Raw genomic sequence first — 13,906 nt, forward strand, 5'->3', positions numbered from 1 at the left:
ACAAACTGTACCATTTATTGAGCATAAACTATATGCCAGGGGCGCCTGGGTGGCACAGTCAGTTAAGCGTCCGACTTCAGCCAGGTCACGATCTCGCGGTCCGTGAGTTCGAGCCCCGCGTTGGGCTCTGGGCTGATGGCTCGGAGCCTGGAGCCTGTTTCCGATTCTGTGTCTCCCTCTCTCTCTGCCCCTCCCCCGTTCATGCTCTGTCTCTCTCTGTCCCAAAAATAAATAAAAAACGTTGAAAAAAAATTAAAAAAAAAAAAAACTATATGCCAGACATTGTGCTAAATACTTTCTTTACATTTTAACCATCACAATTGCACTATAAAATATACATGACAATTCAATTACATAAATTATATTGAATAAATCCAGAAATGTTTAATGTCTCCAAAATTACCAGAAATAAGTTGCAATGTCAGATTTAGAATCTAACTCCTTTCATGTTTTTTTTTTTTAAATACTATGAATGACTACCATACTTATTTTCCAGATGAAATGTGGAGTTCTACATTCATGTTCTTAAAAAGCACAATATATTTGACTTTGGTGAAAATTTCCATTCACTTTTAAATAACTGGGAAGAATTCTGCTCTTTATACAATTTAACTGTTCCACTTAAAAACATGATGAACTTATCCATTTACTCATTTTTTTTCTTTAAATATATTCAAAATTGACTTTTAAAATTTGTTGAGCTTTACTTTGTGGTCTATGATACAGTCTATTATGATCTATGTTATGTGGGCACCTCAAAATAATTTGTATTCTGAATTTGTTGGGATGGTCTACAAGTGCCAATATACTAATATGAATTGATATTGTTTTGTCCTATATTTTTGCTGATCTTCTAGAGCTGTTGTTGAATTGTTGAGATGTTGATATTATATATATATATATATATATATATGCACATATATATTCTGATATAAATGTAATATTACATATATGTGTATGTGTATATAATTACGAACTCTTCTATTTTTCCTTTTAATTCTATCAGTTTTAGTTTTACATATATTGCAGCTATGTTGATTGGTGTGTACACATTCAGAATTGCTATTTCCTCTTTGTGGTGTATATGTAACAGCATTCCAACCAGTCTTAAGGGTTAAATTCCTCCAAACTCCTTGCTTGCTGACCTCAGCCACTTGGTTTGTAGCAGAACTTCCTTTCCTTGAGATTTTGCAGACCACTAGCTTTAAAGAGTCAAGCACCAAACTCTCCCAGAAGATAAATCCTGAACCTTTTGAAAACAGCTGTCACTGATGCCAGTAAGTCTTTTCAGGGTCATGTGGACATAGGATTAATGGCCTCAGTACCAGCTTCTTCTAGCCCCCATAATTTCCCACTCTTTCCTCTGTTAAACACTCTGGCTTTGCCTGGGCTGGGAGGATGGTCTTTGGGACATTAGTCTATCATCTACCCAGGTTGCCATCTTCCTGAATAAAGCAACTTTTCCTTATCTTTCAAGTACTTATTTTCCAACAGCAAGCAGCCAAACCCAAGTTCAGAATCAGTTCTCTGGTAACATACGCATTTAGGATTGCTATATCTTCTTTGTAGACTGACACTATTATCATTCTATAATGTTTCCCTCTTTCTCTGGTAAATTTATCTACCTTATTAGATGATAATAAAGCCACTCTTACTTTTTTTGATTAATGTTTGCATAACAAATCTTTTCTCATTCTTTTACTCTCAATCTGCATATATTCTTATATTTGAAGTGAGTTTCCTCTAACTCACATATAATCAAGTCTTGCTTATTAATCCACTCTGCCAATCTCTGTCTTTTAATTGGTGCATTTAGACCATTTGCCTTTAATATAATTATTTGTATTTTGGGACTTAATTTTACCATTTTGTTTTGTTTTATTTTCTGTTATTTTCCCCCCTCTGTTTTTTTTTCTGTTTTATTTTTCCTGTCTTCCTGTGAGTAACTTGAATAATTCTTAGAACAAAATTTGAAGAAAATTTAGAAACTTATAGATTTATATCTTTTGCCAAATATGGGAAGCTTCAGCCCTTATTTTTTCAATGCAGTTTCCAGCCTTACTCTCTTCTCATTTTATGAAACTCTGATAACATGAATATTATATATTTTTTAATAATCCCACATGTCCATGAGACTCAATCTATATTTTTATTCAGTGTATTTTATTTCTCTTATTTAGACTGGGTAATTTCTGTTGTTTTAATTTCTACTTCTTTCATTCTTTCTTTCCTTTCTGTTGCCTCCATTATCCTGTTGAGATCATACACTGAGTTTTTTATTTAAACTATTATATTTTCAGTTTAAAATTCCCATTTTTTTATATACATCTTCTATTTCTTTGCTGAGGCTTTTATTTTTTTTTAATTTTTTTTCAAGCATGCTCATAATTGCTTGTTTAAGTATTTTTATCATGACCACTTTAAGATCTTTTTCTGATATGCTAAAATCTTTGTTATCTTTTTGTTGGAATCTATTAATTGTTTTTTTTTTTTAATTCCCCATCAGTTTGAGATTTCCCTTTTTCTTTGTATGATGAGTAATGGTTTTTTGGTTGAAATCTGGACATTTTTGTATAATGTCTAAAGACTGGTTTTAGTTGAAAATCTCTGACACTGCTCTCATAGAAGCATGGGGTCATTGTCTCATTTCTGACAGGAAAAGCAGAAGTAAAGGTTCCCTCCACAGCCTCTGATGAATTATTGATAATTTGATTCTAGTTTGGTGTCTTTTTAAATTCCTGCCTGGCACAATTCTTGATGTGTACGATTGCTTACTAGACTCTCAAATACTAACAAATACTCATCTACTGTGGTTGTACTGAAATGACAGAGGATCATATTCTAATCTAACTTCCATGTTTTGTTGCAATCTGAATCAATAAATTATGCAAAAAATGGTATATCCTACATGCAGTATTAACAGGCTTTTCATATCCCTCCATTTCCTTTAACAATCTATTTATGGGACTACATATTTCCTGGGATGATATATTTTATCCTCTTTTCCCACACTGCTACCTGTGATGGTTTTCAACTTATTTCCTCTGAATGGAGAGTAAAAGGTGACAGCAGGGGAGGAGCACAATGGGCACTCAGAAAAGCAAGTACCAGAAATAACACCTGCCAATTTTTCTGTTTGGCACAAACCTTGCCTTTCTGGACTAGGGACAATGAGTTTGTGAAATATTAATTTACTTTGTATCTTCTTACTGGCAGACATAGATACTTTATTTAAGAAACATATCATAGGTAGCCCCTAACTATTATTCTTAATCCAGTTTTTCAATCTTTAGCAATTTCCTACTCTATGTGTTTATCTGTAATGCAAACCTTTACATTAAAAAAATAATTTGAGTATAGTTGACATAAAATGTCACATTAGTTTCAGGTGTACAACACAGTATTTTGACTTCTCTCTATTACATTATGCTATGCTTACCACAAGTATAGATACCATCTGTCACCATACAATGCTATTATATTATCATTGACTATAACCTCTATGTTGTGTCTTTTATTCCCATGATTTGTTCATTTCATACCTGGAAACCTTTATCTACCACTCCTCTTCACCAATTTTGTCCATCCCACCACCCTCTTCCCCTCTGGCAACTACAAGTTTGTTCTCTGTATATATAGGACTGATTCTGCTTTTCATTTGTTTCATCATTTTTTTTTGATTACACATGTGAATTAAAACATATGATATTTGTATTTTTTTAGATTACACATATGAGTTAAAACATACAGAATTTGTAATAAGTGACTTATTTCACTTAGCAAAATACCCTCTAGGTCCATCCATGTTATTTCAAATGGTACAACTCATCCTTTTAAATGGCTGCTTAATATTCCTGTGTGTGTGTGTATGTGTGTGTGTGTCTGTCACATATTCCTTATCCACCTGTCTACCACAAACTTTTACATTTTTTCCCCTAACTGGATTCTACAGTTTTTGTTTTATTTTGTTTTAAGAAGTTAAGAGCAGCTGCACCAGGCACAATTAACTAAATGCCATTTTTAATTTAAATAATTGCTGATACAAGAAAATATCATGGAATGTTGATAAGGAAAGAGTGATTTAAATGTCATCATATTGAAAATAAAGGGTGGAGGGCAAGATGGCGGCTTAGGAGGACGCTGGGCTCACCGTGCGTCCTGCTGATCACTTAGATTCCACCTACACCTGCCTAAATAACCCAGAAAACCGCCAGAGGATTAGCAGAACGGAGTCCCGGAGCCAAACGCAGACGAGAGGCCCACGGAAGAGGGTAGGAAGGGCGGCGAGGCGGTGCGCGCTCCACGGACTGGCGGGAGGGAGCCGGGGCGGAGGGGCGGCTCGCCAGCCAAGCAGAGCCCCCGAGTCTGGCTGGCAAAAGCGGAGGGGCCTGACGGACTGTGTTCCCACAACAAGCGCGACTTAGCGTCTGGGAGGTCATAAGTTAACAGCTCTGCTCGGAAAGCGGAAAGGCTGGAGGACAAAGGGAGGGAGAGCTGCTGAGCCCCCTGACGACAGAGCTCAGTTTGGTGGGGAACAAAGGCGCTCGCCAGCGCCATCTCCCCCGCCCATCCCCCAGCCAAAATCCCAAAGAGAACCAGTTCCTGCCAGGGAACTTGCTCGCTCCGCGCAAACACCCAACTCTGTGCTTCTGCGGAGCCAAACCTCCGGCAGCAGATCTGACTCCCTCCCGCTGCCACAGGGCCCCTCCTGAAGAGGATCACCTAAGGAGAAGCGATCTAAGCCTGCCCCTCCTGCCCCCGTGCACCTTGCCTACCCACCCCAGCTAATACGCCAGATCCCCAGCATCACAAGCCTGGCAGTGTGCAAGTAGCCCAGACGGGCCACACCACTCCACAGTGAATCCCGCCCCTAGGAGAGGGGAAGAGAAGGCACACACCAGTCTGACTGTGGCCCCAGCGGTGGGCTGGGGGCAGACATCAGGTCTGACTGCGGCCCCGCCCACCAACTCCAGTTATACACCACAGCACAGGGGAAGTGCCCTGCAGGTCCTCACCACGCCAGGGACTATCCAAAATGACCAAGCGGAAGAATTCCCCTCAGAAGAATCTCCAGGAAATAACAACAGCTAATGAGCTGATCAAAAAGGATTTAAATAATATAACAGAAAGTGAATTTAGAATAATAGTCATAAAAATTAATCGCTGGGCTTGAAAACAGTATACAGGACAGCAGAGAATCTCTTGCTACAGAGATCAAGGGACTAAGGAACAGTCACGAGGAGCTGAAAAACGCTTTAAACGAAATGCATAACAAAATGGAAACCACCACAGCTCGGCTTGAAGAGGCAGAGGAGAGAATAGGTGAACTAGAAGATAAAGTTATGGAAAAAGAGGAAGCTGAGAAAAAGAGAGATAAAAAAATCCAGGAGTATGAGGGGAAAATTAGAGAACTAAGTGATACACTAAAAAGAAATAATATACGCATAATTGGTATCCCAGAGGAGGAAGAGAGAGGGAAAGGTGCTGAAGGGGTACTTGAAGAAATAATAGCTGAGAACTTCCCTGAACTGGGGAAGGAAAAAGGCATTGAAATCCAAGAGGCACAGAGAACTCCCTTCAGACGTAACTTGAATCGATCTTCTGCACGACATATCATAGTGAAACTGGCAAAATACAAGGATAAAGAGAAAATTCTGAAAGCAGCAAGGGGTAAACATGCCCTCACATATAAAGGGAGACCTATAAGACTCGTGACTGATCTCTCTTTTGAAACTTGGCAGGCCAGAAAGAATTGGCACGAGATTTTCAGGGTGCTAGACAGAAAAAATATGCAGCCGAGAATCCTTTATCCAGCAAGTCTGTCATTTAGAATAGAAGGAGAGATAAAGGTCTTCCCAAACAAACAAAAACTGAAGGAATTTGTCACCACTAAACCAGCCCTACAAGAGATCCTAAGGGAGACCCTGTGAGACAAAGTCCCAGAGACATCACTGCAAGCATAAAACATACAGACATCACAATGACTCTAAACCCATATCTTTCTATAATAACACTGAATGTAAATGGATTAAATGCGCCAACCAAAAGACATAGGGTATCAGAATGGATAAAAAAACAAGACCCATCTATTTGCTGTCTACAAGAGACTCATTTTAGACCTGAGGACACCTTTAGATTGAGAGTGAGGGGATGGAGAACTAGTTATCATGCGACTGGAAGCCAAAAGAAAGCTGGAGTAGCCATACTTATATCAGACAAACTAGACTTTAAATTAAAGGCTGTAACAAGAGATGAAGAAGGACATTATATAATAGTTACAGGGTCTATCCATCAGGAAGAGCTAACAATTATAAATGTCTATGCGCCGAATACCGGAGCCCCCAAATATATAAAACAATTACTCATAAACATAAGCAACCTTATTGATAAGAATGTGGTAATTGCAGGGGACTTTAACACCCCACTTACAGAAATGGACAGATCATCTAGACACACGGTCAATAAAGAAACAAGGGCCCTGAATGACACATTGGATCAGATGGACTTGACAGATATATTTAGAACTCTGCATCCCAAAGCAACAGAATATACTTTCTTCTCGAGTGCACATGGAACATTCTCCAAGATAGATCATATACTGGGTCACAAAACAGCCCTTCATAAGTTTACAAGAATTGAAATTATACCATGCATACTTTCAGACCACAATGCTATGAAGCTTGAAATCAACCACAGAAAAAAGTCTGGAAAACCTCCAAAGGCATGGAGGTTAAAGAACACCCTACTAACGAATGAGTGGGTCAATCAGGCAATTAGAGAAGAAATTAAAAAATATATGGAAACAAACGAAAATGAAAATATAACAATCCAAACGCTTTGGGACGCAGCGAAGGCAGTCCTGAGAGGAAAATACATTGCAATCCAGGCCTATCTCAAGAAACAAGAAAAATCCCAAATACAAAATCTAACAGCACACCTAAAGGAACTAGAAGCAGAACAGCAAAGGCAGCCTAAACCCAGCAGAAGAAGAGAAATAATAAAGATCAGAGCAGAAATAAACAATATAGAATCTAAAAAAACTGTAGAGCAGATCAACGAAACCAAGAGTTGGTTTTTTGAAAAAATAAACAAAATTGACAAACCTCTAGCCAGGCTTCTCAAAAAGAAAAGGGAAATGACCCAAATAGATAAAATCATGAATGAAAATGGAATTATTACAACCAATCCCTCAGAGATACAAACAATTATCAGGGAATACTATGAAAAATTATATGCCAACAAATTGGACAACCTGGAAGAAATGGACCAATTCCTGAACACCCACACTCTTCCAAAACTCAACCAGGAGGAAATAGAAAGCTTGAACAGACCCATAACCAGCGAAGAAATTGAATCGGTTATCAAAAATCTCCCAACAAATAAGAGTCCAGGACCAGATGGCTTCCCAGGGGAGTTCTACCAGACGTTTAAAGCAGAGATAATACCTATCCTTCTCAAGCTATTCCAAGAAATAGAAAGGGAAGGAAAACTTCCAGACTCATTCTATGAAGCCAGTATTACTTTGATTCCTAAACCAGACAGAGACCCAGTAAAAAAAGAGAACTACAGGCCAATATCCCTGATGAATATGGATGCAAAAATTCTCAATAAGATACTAGCAAATCGAATTCAACGGCATATAAAAAGAATTATTCACCATGATCAAGTGGGATTCATTCCTGGGATGCAGGGCTGGTTCAACATTCACAAATCAATCAACGTGATACATCACATTAACAAAAAAAAAGAGAAGAACCATATGATCCTGTCAATCGATGCAGAAAAGGCCTTTGACAAAATCCAGCACCCTTTCTTAATAAAAGCCCTTGAGAAAGTCGGGATAGAAGGAACATACTTAAAGATCATAAAAGCCATTTATGAAAAGCCCACAGCTAACATCATCCTCAACGGGGAAAAACTGAGAGCTTTTTCCCTGAGATCAGGAACACGACAAGGATGCCCACTCTCACCGCTGCTGTTTAACATAGTGCTGGAAGTTCTAGCATCAGCAATCAGACAACAAAAGGAAATAAAAGGCATCAAAATTGGCAAAGATGAAGTCAAGCTTTCGCTTTTTGCAGATGACATGATATTATACATGGAAAATCCGATAGACTCCACCAAAAGTCTGCTAGAACTGATACAGGAATTCAGCAAAGTTGCAGGATACAAAATCAATGTACAGAAATCAGTTGCATTCTTATACACTAACAATGAAGCAACAGAAAGACAAATAAAGAAACTGATCCCATTCACAATTGCACCAAGAAGCATAAAATACCTAGGAATAAATCTAACCAAAGATGTAAAGGATCTGTATGCTGAAAACTATAGAAAGCTTATGAAGGAAATTGAAGAAGATTTAAAGAAATGGAAAGACATTCCCTGCTCATGGATTGGAAAAATAAATATTGTCAAAATGTCAATACTACCCAAAGCTATCTACACATTCAATGCAATCCCAATCAAAATTGCACCAGCATTCTTCTCGAAACTAGAACAAGCAATCCTAAAATTCGTATGGAACCACAAAAGGCCCCGAATAGCCAAAGGAATTTTGAAGAAGAAGACCAAAGCAGGAGGCATCACAATCCCAGACGTTAGCCTCTACTACAAAGCTGTCATCATCAAGACAGCATGGTATTGGCACAAAAACAGACACATAGACCAATGGAATAGAATAGAAACCCCAGAACTAGACCCACAAACGTATGGCCAACTCATCTTTGACAAAGCAGGAAAGAACATCCAATGGAAAAAAGACAGCCTCTTTAACAAATGGTGCTGGGAGAACTGGACAGCAACATGCAGAAGGTTGAAACTAGACCACTTTCTCACACCATTCACAAAAATAAACTCAAAATGGATAAAGGACCTAAATGTGAGACAGGAAACCATCAAAACCTTAGAGGAGAAAGCAGGAAAAGACCTTTCTGACCTCAGCCGTAGCAATCTCTTACTCGACACATCCCCAAAGGCAAGGGAATTAAAAGCAAAAGTGAATTACTGGGACCTTATGAAGATAAAAAGCTTCTGCACAGCAAAGGAAACAACCAACAAAACTAAAAGGCAACCAACGGAATGGGAAAAGATATTCGCAAATGACATATCGGACAAAGGGCTAGTATCCAAAATCTATAAAGAGCTCACCAGCTCCACACCCGAAAAACAAATAACCCAGTGAAGAAATGGGCAGAAAACATGAATAGACACTTCTCTAAAGAAGACATCCGGATGGCCAACAGGCACATGAAAAGATGTTCAGCGTCGCTCCTTATCAGGGAAATACAAATCAAAACCACACTCAGGTATCACCTCACGCCAGTCAGAGTGGCCAAAATGAACAAATCAGGAGACTATAGATGCTGGAGAGGATGTGGAGAAACGGGAACCCTCTTGCACTGTTGGTGGGAATGCAAATTGGTGCAGCCACTCTGGAAAGCAGTGTGGAGGTTCCTCAGAAAATTAAAAATAGACCTACCCTATGACCCAGCAATAGCACTGCTAGGAATTTATCCAAGGGATACAGGAGTACTGATGCATAGGGCCACTTGTACCCCAATGTTCATAGCAGCACTCTCAACAATAGCCAAATTATGGAAAGAGCCTAAATGTCCATCAACTGATGAATGGATAAAGAAATTGTGGTTTATATACACAATGGAGTACTACGTGGCAATGAGAAAAAATGAAATATGGCCTTTTGTAGCAACGTGGATGGAACTGGAGAGTGTGATGCTAAGTGAAATAAGTCATACAGAGAAAGACAGATACCATATGGTTTCACTCTTATGTGGACCCTGAGAAATTAACAGGAACCCATGGGGGAGGGGAAGGAAAAAAAAAACAGGTTAGAGTGGGAGAGAGCCAAAGCATAAGGGACTCTTAAAAACTGAGAACAAACTGAGGGTTGATGGGGGGTGGGAGGGAGGAGAGGGTGGGTGATGGGTATTGAGGAGGGCACCTTTTGGGATGAGCACTGGGTGTTGTATGGAAACCAATTTGTCAATAAATTTCATATTAAAATAAATAAATAAATAAATAAATGTCATCATATTTATAAATGAAAGGGCTCATACCCAGATTAGGCAGAGGGACATTATATTTTACATGAAGATAGTTGTTTTTACAGTGAAGATAGTTGTTCAGGAGAACTTTTTTTTTTTTTCAGGAGAACTTTCTAATAAAGAGAAATACCACATCATCTTCATCAGATTGAATGTGAAAAAAGAGTATGCAAAAATGAAAATTCTCTGACATAGAGGTTAAATCCTAGGAACATAAAAAACATGTATATGATTAATTGCAAAACTCAAGCACATGTAAAAATCTTCAATAAAGGACTACAAAAAAAACCCCAAAACATAGAACATTTTTCTTCCCTTAAATTTTCTAATGTTTATTTATTTTTGAGAGAGAGAGAGAGAGAGACAAAGCATAAGTGGGGGAGGGGCAGAGAGACAGGGAGACACAGAATCCAAACCAGGCTCCAGGCTCTGAGCTGTCTGCACACAGCCTGACATGGGGCTCAAACCCACGAATTGTGAGATCATAACCTGAGCCAAATTTGGACACTCAACCAACTGAGCCACCCAGGTGCTCCTCTTCCCTTTAATTAAAATAAAACATATTCGAGAAATGGATAAAATTATTACTGTAATGTATTCAAGATTGATAAGAGTTTGAGAAAGCTCATATAAAAGTAAATAAGGGGTCCTGGGTGGCTCAGTCGGTTCGTTAACTATATAGGTATAGATATTACCTATTTGTAGGTATCACATACCTACTGATTAGGAGCTGAGTATACAGGGATAAATAAAACAGAACATTCCCTGACCTTATAGAGCTTACTGGCAATAAAATAAATGACCAAATGAAAAATCAAATATTATTTCAGGGTGTGAACATTGTTATGAAGGAAAAAAAAAGCAAGTAAAACAGATGGTGAGAAATGGAGAAACTGTTAATATGATGTGACATAAGGCCTTCCTGATAAGGTAATAGATGAACAAAGACCTGAATAAAATATAGTAAGAATAGGAGAGAGAAATAGACAACAAAGAATGCAAAGGCCCAAAATTAGGAATATGCTTATACTTGGATAGATAAGGACATTGTCCTTATAGGATAGGAATGAAAAAAGGAGACAGTAGTAGAAAACACTAGCCATGAACTAACTAGATCATGGTGCCTGCAGGGAGGATTTTGGATTTTATTCTATGGTGATGGGAAGCCATTAGAGGTTATCAACAGGGAAATGGCATACCTAATATATTTTTTAAAGGATAGCTCTGACTGAGGCATGAGAAAAAATGTGAAGGAGGAGACTGATTACAACAAAGAAGAACAAAATATTATCGAATTCCAAAGAATACTATTGATATCTTAAACAAGGGGTGTTAGAAGTAGAGGTAAAAAGATGGTGGTGAAGTTAACAAGATATAGCTGAAAGCATCTGTTGATGTTTAGAAGTGTTCTTTAAGAGAAAAAATAGTTAAGGAAATACTTAACATTTTTCACTGGCACACTCAAGAAAAATTAATTCTAGAACGTTTGAATCAATGACAAATTACAGCATTATGAATGGCCATTAGGTAAGCCACTGAATACCCAACACTTAACTATAACAGTAGGGGAAGAAAATAAAAACAAACAAATAAACAATAACAAAATGAAGCCCTGGTGTGTAATAACCATCAGTCTCTAATTTGCAAGGATATTAAAGTATATTGAATGTCTTACCTATTTTGGTGAATGTTACATATGTTTGATTATTTGAGATATGTTGGGTAGACATAGAATAATTTAATTAAAATCTTGCTCTTGAGTAAAATTGATACATTACCTTTTTTGTATATGCCAACTCTCCTTTTTCAATGAATTGATGTGTATTGGAAGCAGAGTAATGCTCTGCATTTGGTGATCTATTAGGATAGTGTTTCTCTTCAAAAAGCCATCTCTAATATGCATAGACAGGACAGTTATGTATACTCACGTAGATACATATCTACATCTATGTAATAGCATCATACATATATAAATTCTACAGTGCCTATGGCTTATTTTGCCTTGATTAAAGTGTTGTGCCAGAAGGCTAATTTCATGGAGTTTGAAAATTTTGTGTGGATCATTTAACCTTCTTATATACTTGAAAACTCGTCTATAGACCTTATATATATCAGCCGTCACAAAGATATGTTATTTCTAAAATCTCAGTCCACAATGGCAAGACATGGATGACCTCAGCCTTCTCTGTGAAACTCCTGAAAGAGGAGTCCCTGGATTTCGCTGATGGTAGGATAATCATGGTATAGAAAGGCAGCATTTTAAAAGTCAATGGCTTTTAATGGTGGAGTGAAAAAATGTAATTTGTCAATTCTGGAATCAATTTCTTATTTTTCATTTCCTGTTTTAAATAAGTGTCATTTGTTGTCTTCCTTAATTAGCTTACAAAATAACGTACACTTCTCAGATTGTGTCATGTAAGTGCAAACATTTGTTATTTATATTTTTTGCAAATGAACTGAATTTGGGCTCTCTTAGATACAGAGAATAAGTTTCTTAATTAAGACACTAAAGTTATTTAAAATATTTGATAGTAGAAGTATCATGCTTCCTTTACCAAATGATAAGAAAGTGTTAGGTATCTGTATATAACTGGAAAGGAACTTATCTCAGAATCTAACTTCATTTTCCAGAGCATATATTACAAATGCACAGTATGTGTCCAGCTGGATTTTAAAATTTCTGTTTCTTCCCAGATGTAGAAACTGAGGCCCTGTCCAGTTAATTGAATTGTTTAAGTTTACATAATAATTCAGTGGCCAAGTAGGATTATGTTAAATCCTGGACTTTTGAGTCCAACTAAAGTGATCTTTTAAATTTATGCTTCAAATTAATAAATAAACAAGCAAATAAATCCCAAAGATTCCTTTCCAACAAATATCTTACATTTTTATCCATTAAAAAAACAAAAATATAAGCAAGAAGAATAGGTACAGATACCTATGGGAAAGGTACTGATTTTAATCATCTTTTGGAGATATTTAAGTAATTATCTTTACAAAGGCAAGGGAATAGATAACAGGATAGTCATTCCCTTTGAAGTTTGTACATCCCTGACTGTGTTTTTTCCCCCTCTGTTTCTGCTCCATCCAGTTGATTAATGCATCTTATATTGTATTGAGACCTTTCAGAAGTAAGAGACAGTGTCTACGTAACTTGTTAATAATTTTTGGGTAACTACAAACTGTATTTTCCAGGACCTATTTCATGCAGCGTAAATGATGAGAGATAATTCAAAGATGTAATTATGACCTTCAGAGGACTTTCATTATTATTGAGGTATAAGGCGTGACAAAGGGACAACAGCTAAACAAACAAACAAACAAACAAAAAAACACTAAAAGGAAGAACATGTGCAATGACTAGATTATGGTGTAGGTGTACTTAGTTGCAAACTATTTCAGAAAATGGGTTGATTTATCATAGAACATCATGTTATATGGAGATTAACAAACTTATTTCATGTAGCCTTTGAAGCAAGCACAAGGTAGAATCTGAACTGACAGAAAGTGAGGAAGCAGTAGTTCATTAGAAGGAGGGAGTCAGCACAGGATTACAAGAGAATGACTATAACATGTGCAGAAAATAAAAGTAAACTATGTGCTAATTTTACTTAGGGATACATATTGAACAGCAAATGGGATTTTTATATAGGCATCATATGATCTCAAGAAAACAAAGTCCATTCAAATTTGTTCAACAAAATGGGGTTTTCTTGAAAAAGAAGAGGATATTCTTACAGAGACCAAGAAGAAAAACTCATGCTAATGAACACTGAACTTGCAACTTTCAAAGTAGACAGAAACTTCCTGTGACATTGATCATGGTCCCAAAGGATACT

General features: G+C 37.3%; 1 long non-coding RNA gene across 3 annotated transcripts in view; it reads right to left on the reverse strand.

Annotated features, from left to right (window-relative positions):
* Window positions 1–13,906, reverse strand: part of LOC123381405 — a 382,216-nt gene that overhangs the window by 117,830 nt on the left and 250,480 nt on the right. The gene's annotated exons all lie outside the window — the stretch shown is intronic.

This window comes from Felis catus, chromosome D3 (assembly GCF_018350175.1).
Source record: "Felis catus isolate Fca126 chromosome D3, F.catus_Fca126_mat1.0, whole genome shotgun sequence".
In the NCBI taxonomy this organism is placed as follows: Eukaryota; Metazoa; Chordata; class Mammalia; order Carnivora; family Felidae; genus Felis; species Felis catus.